The 6,577-nt window shown below is 27.5% G+C and overlaps 1 long non-coding RNA gene across 1 annotated transcript; it reads right to left on the bottom strand.

The window, feature by feature from the left end:
- Nucleotides 1–4,117: 4,117 nt before the first annotated feature.
- On the bottom strand, nucleotides 4,118–6,180 carry LOC147658318 (uncharacterized). Its single transcript, XR_015290706.1, has 3 exons — nucleotides 6,005–6,180; nucleotides 4,357–4,588; nucleotides 4,118–4,267 (listed from the first exon to the last, which is right to left on the bottom strand). It is a non-coding gene; the product is annotated as an uncharacterized LOC147658318 (long non-coding RNA).
- Nucleotides 6,181–6,577: the final 397 nt, after the last annotated feature.

Here is a 6,577-nt window from a genome sequence, read left to right as displayed (position 1 = left end):
ATCGGTGGTGGAAGGTAAAGCTCGAAGGACGAGCGGAGGGTTGAGAAGCTATCGGGCGTGAATAATGCGCGGCGCCGTCCGTTCCTTGGTTCGATTCCGGCTCGGCTGGATGGATTGATAAAGATTAAAGGTAAAGGGAGGTGGCAGGGTTCAGGGGTGTTTTCGAGTTAGGCGACAGAAGTCAGCCAGCGAAACGAATCAGCCGCACGTATGGAGGGGGATGATGTCACATAGGGGTTCCCCCTAGCTTAAATACATACAGATGCAAGCCAGACTGATGCATCGTGGCTCGGGACACAGTGACGTAGGTAGTTAAGAATTTTCACTAAATCTTTCCCTTTCACATGATATCGATCTAAATATTTCTCTTTTTTTTTAAAAATTGAAAAAATGAAATATTTTTCGGATTTATTTCATTAAAAAATTAAAAATATTAAAGATATTTTTGTTTGATGGATTTATAATTACATTTCTTTTTTCGAAGATATTTTTTGCCTTTCTTTTTTGAAAATTTTGTACAATACAGTTTTCTATAAATAGGGTATTTTATTTTTTTATCTCTTTTTAAATCTATCCATAAGTAATTTGTTTTTTTAGTAAATGGAAGTAAACAATCTGGAAATATCAGTCTGTAATAGTCTCTTATTTTCTACAATTATTTATGATATTTCTGTCAAGTTTCTACTCTCTTTTTATAAAACCAGCTCTATTACGATGAATTCTATTATTTTAAACTTCATTTTCAGAAAAATACATTCCTCATTGGAATGACTAAATAACAATTAAATATCTTTTCAAATATTTCGTTAAAAATTATATTTATCATATAGAAAATCATAATGTTGTTCATAAGAGACATCTATTTTATTAATCACGATTCAATTAATTTTTATCTCCTTAATTTTTTCGTCATGTTTACGTCTTCTATTCTCCGTTTCTCTTGTTCATATTTAACAAAAAAAAAAAAAAAAAAAAAAAAAAGAAAGAATTGATTATCTATTCGAATCAAAAAAAAAAAAGGGGGAAAAATTTTTTCATCCATACATTCCACAATATCTATTGTAAAAATTTCTATACGTATATAAATAAAAAAATATACATGAAGAAAATCTTTTATTGGCTATGAAAATCACATTAGATGATGGGACCACTAAAAATTGATAGAGAACACCCGCATATCCAGTCTGATCGGTACCGGTAGCAACGAATTAATTCGATTTAACGTGGCGTGTGTGACTGAGTGAACAAGCAAAGAGGTTCCTTAACAATCGTGTTATGATCACGCGGAGGCCATCATTTGGTGACCACGAGTTGTTTTTATCTCGCGACGAAACAAAGAAAATCGTTACATGCGAGGATTTCCAGCCGTTAGTCGCAATATCGAGGAACCGATAAAACGACCATTTAAAATGAAATACAATTCTTATCTAGTGAAAAGACGAATCAATGGCGACGCGGAGTTTACACTGACCTTCGAGAAAATGGAACTCATAAAAAATCTTTTCCTCTTTTCATTTCCTTTCTTCTCTCTTTACACTAGTTTCGTCAGATGACATCGATGAAATCTTTTTTTGTGAGAATCTATTTTGGAATAGAATAAATTTTTTTAAAAATGTAAAATAATGATGTCGCTTGAATTAATTTAATAAGAGTGTCATTTGTTCTTAAACTTCATTGGTGAAATTTTTTTTGCATCGTTTTCTTTATCGTTCGACTCGAAACACTCAAATTCGTTTGAAAATTAGACGAATGTTGAATTGATTTTTTAGAAATGAAGAAATCATTACGAATTCATATTATATTTATAATAGTCCATGAATGGATTATTAATTTATCATTACTTGTGTAATATTACAGTAATATTATCTATATTTTTAAACTTAATATTGTTTATAATATAAATATATAAATTTATAAATTTACACTCATATTCTCGTAAACAAATTTTTCTGATAAATAATTTTAAATAACATTCGCATTTTAACTTTATTATCTCAGATTTCAATTTAAAATCATTACATTCTTCATTCATTCCTAATTATTTTTATTTATAAATAAAAATAGATAAAAACAAAGTAATGATTTTTATCTTCGATTTTCATTTCTCGCATTACTATCATAATCATTCATTTTTTTACTATTTTCTTCCAATTTCTCTTTTTATAAAAATCACGTTAAATAAGAACATTTAAATGAAATTGAAATCGTTAAAATTCTAAAAAACATGTTTACGATTTTCAATTTTATTTTTATTATGAAATCATTAAAAATCCTATAAACGCATTCTGATCTCGTTGACATTCGAGCAAAAATATTTCAGAATTATTCTACGCCAATGGGAACTCGGCACAGAACGGATGACTCACGCGATCTCTCTCGCAGCCTCCTTTGGTCCCGTATGGTAGTCATGTACAATGGAGAATAGTAAACGCAGTAAAGGTAACTCGCAGAGAAGAGGGCCGGTAGTGCAGGGCCAGTTTCCCCCTACGAGCGAGTACCCGCGGGTCACGTGCCACGATTTTCACCCCCGTAGAACCGATTGCCAGTCCAAGCAGATCGAGATCGTTCGTACGAGACAATTTCGCACAGGAGAATTTTCTTGAATAAAACTATAAACGAGAGTGTTCGTTTAAATATAAATAATCGAACATTTCAAAAATCTTTATAAGACGAAAATTTTATTAATTTTTCTTTTTTCCGCTATGGAAATCAAGATAGAAATCATTTTAATTCGAATTGTTTGCCATGCGTTTAAATAAATGGTATTTTATCTTTATAATTTAAATTTAATCACAAGCTAAATGCTTATATGTTGCACTTTACAACGTCAATAATCGATTATTCGCTTATATCTTATTTTTTTTAATTGTTAGAATTATCTCGAATGTTTGGAAACAAAAGATAATATTCACGAAGTTTTTTTTCTTTTGTACATTGAATTTTTATTATTGAATTTCTTTTGAAAATTAAAATTTCTAGAGAAAAAATTTGATTTTGAAAGTTTGAATTATCGAGATTCATACTATATTTATTGTCCTGTGAATTTCTTTTTCTATTTGATTAGATATTAATTATATTAACAATTGCAATTACGATTGAATGCAATTATTCATTTTGTTGTATTTTTAGAATAAAAGAAGGAATAATTTATTAGATATTAAATTCAATATAAAAAAAGTATATTAACAATCTTAGGAAGAAAAATAAATATAATTGCATATAATTTGTATAAAGTAAGAGTTGTATAAAGAATTGATCAAGATTTGAAGTATAATAGATGAAAGATAATATATTCATAGAATTGTCAAATTAGTAGGATAAAAAGAAGAATTATTTTATATATTTAATGTAATGATATAAATGGAAAGATAATTTTAATATCGATGTACAAGATTATTTTCGCATAGCATGTGCCATATTTGTATATGTTGTATATTATAATATGAGTTCTGTTAATTGAGATTGTTGATTCTTTTCGCTCTGGTACGCGTTTCATTGTAATTTACACGCGTTTCGAATTGCCACTGAAATGAAGTTATTATCCTTTCTTGTTCTTACAAATATAATACTACTTATCACGAGGCATCAACGAAGAATTATTATTTTAAAACTCTGTTGTAATGTATCTATTTATTTCAAAACTATAACAAATCATATTGTCATATATTATGGATCATATTATTGATAGTCATATTTTATTGATAATTAAAATGTTGCTTAAGTTTATCACAAAAATATATTATTACATTAAATAGTATTTTCCAAACTTTTTGAGTTAGTGACATTTTTTAAAATCAATCAAATTTTCTCGATACATTAAATTTGTGAAATACATTTTATATAAATAACACGTTTGAAATATTTTTTATTTATAATATTAATGTATAACTTTAAATATAATAATGATTTTTGAATTATCGTATCGATCAATTTTTCCACATCACTATTTTCAACACTTTCCAACATTATACATAAATATTAATAAATATCAAATATTTTATATATTTTATATATATAGATATTAAATTAGTATATTTTCAGAATGCACTTGAGATATTTTCATGATACATTAGCTTGAAAAAATTTATTAAGTAAAGAAATTTTCAATTTCAACACTTAAATTATCTTCAAATTTTTATAGAATCTAACCTAAAATAATCCATCTCATGCAGCTAACATCTCGTGAATTTTTGCAGTTCAAAAGGGTGGTAGAGCATGGTTCACGTCAGCAATTAGCTGTTGTAGCATCTCTCCGGACGAGGAGGATCTTCAATTAAACAATTACAGTTAAATCGAGCGGAATTTCCAACGTTGAGCCCGCATGCTCGTTAAAGAACGATACGTGTGCTGCTCTACCTATGGTTGAGAAGGTGGCTCCGCGAGTGTGTGCGACCTTTGATCAGGTACCACGTGGGCCCACATATTTCGATCTAAGGGAATTGTGAGTCACGACAATGAGACTGAATTTAGATCCGTGATAAAGTCGATTCCATTCGGGGCTCTGTCATCGGTTAATTCTCCATAGCCTATTCCACCGCTTTTAATGTGAATTGACGCGTTCAATCAACGGAATCCATTTGTAATATACCTTGAACGAAGGAGGAAGATACAGTTTAGAATCTTAGTAGATAAGTTTCGTGGAAACGGTATCGAGATGTTGTCGAATCCCGAGCAGATCCATTTTATGTGGAACAATAATTCTTAAGAGTTTTGAAAGTGGTTAAGTGAAGGATTAGGTTTTATGAAGGGATAAGAGAAGAGATAAGAGATAATAAAGTCGTGAATTTCAATTTCTGAACATTGAAGTTTGAAACGTTCGTTCTCAAAATTTGAATTACGAAATCAGGTGAAAATTTAAATTATAGTTTCACAGTTCAAGTTTTTAATTTTAGATATTTGTTCGAATTTAATTTTCAAGATTTTAATTGTTTTGTATAAATACTTTAATCATATTACGATAAATACTAGTTTTTTGAATTCGATTTGTACCAATGTTGTTCCCTTGTATTTACTTTAAACTAAACAAATTAAAATGTTCAACATAAAATTCAATGATTTTTATTTATTTATTATTATTATAGTATAATTTAAATTTGTTAAATCTAATGATTTTTAAAATAATTTTATAACATGCAGAAAAGGATATCTTTCGTATGTTTTCCAAAAGCAAAGTATTATCTTCCTTTCATCGTTGTTTTAAAATTGAAGACCAACATTCTTAACTCCAATAGTAAATTTAATTTCTGACGGCACTTTATCTTCTTTTTGACATTAATCTAATTTGATTCTGATATAATGTCATTACTCTTATTTGATTTTACTATGATATTAGTTTCATTATATATGAATGAATATCAAAATGAATATTGTAAAATTTGATTTCTTTTTTTTTTTAGGAGATAGATCATCGAAAAAGTTTTAACTACTATAATTTCTTATTTCGCATATCTATATTAATATATTCAATTTCAATATCATCTTACATGTCTTTATAATCCATTTTGAAATTTGGAAAATTAATGTATGTATAATACTTGTAAATGAATCTTTCAATATTGAATTGAACTTTAAAAAGAGAACTGCATAGAAAATTATACATGATTATTTGTTATCTATTGCTGATAAATTCACAAAATTACTCAGAAAATAATTATTGTTGTTACAGAATTTTGCAAAAAAAATTATATTGTCATTTTTAATGTGATATACAACACTTTCTTCTCTATATCCATTAATTGTACAAAATTCTACATAGCTGAAATTAAAAAAATATAAATATCCAAAGTTTCCTTTATTATTGATCAATTGAATTGAAAAAAATATTCGACGAATAAAAATAATTATTCTCAGAATTTCTTCTTAGCTAAATATCATATTTCTAGTCATTCATTTTCAGCTAAGATTATTTATGTTTATGAAAAGGAATATATTTACGTATAGCAATGAGGAGTGGGATGCAACATTAACAATCGATGATAATATTTATTTAGGTGAATGGCCTCACCTTAACCGAGTTTTGGTCTATCGATAGCACTATCGTTTTTTACTTGATTTCCTTCGTCGGCCACAACATCCTTTCATCTGTTCTCTTATTATAACTGGGCAACTTGATCTTACGTCTACGCTTCGTTTTTATCGCGTCACGAGCATAAAGATACTTTTAGATCTCTGCCTGTCAACTCACATACACGAATGTAATTAATATTTTCTATCTCAGTATGTAAGTAGTTTTTTGCGTCAATTTTTATACGTTTTTACAAGGTTATTTAAGTTTTATCGAGTTTAAAATAAAAATAAAAATAAAATTTAAGAATTTAATGGAAAGATTGGTATAAACTTTATCTGAAAAAAAAAATAATAATAGTTACATCTCTGTAATATTTTTAAACGTAGAAAGTAATTTCATTTATTAATAAATCTTTATTGAATAACAATTAAATTATAATTGTTGATATTTGTTAATTTTATTGCTATTTCTTTAGAAATATAATTTAAATCAATAGATTAATAATAAGATCAAATAATTAATGGGAGTAAATAATAATTAGTAATTAGATTAAGGATTTTTAAAAAATTT

Source organism: Apis florea, unplaced genomic scaffold (genome assembly GCF_048593485.1).
Source record: "Apis florea isolate Af1SG1 unplaced genomic scaffold, ASM4859348v1 contig_2291_pilon, whole genome shotgun sequence".
In the NCBI taxonomy this organism is placed as follows: domain Eukaryota; kingdom Metazoa; phylum Arthropoda; class Insecta; order Hymenoptera; family Apidae; genus Apis; species Apis florea.
This window is presented reverse-complemented; position numbering and strand designations above follow the sequence as displayed.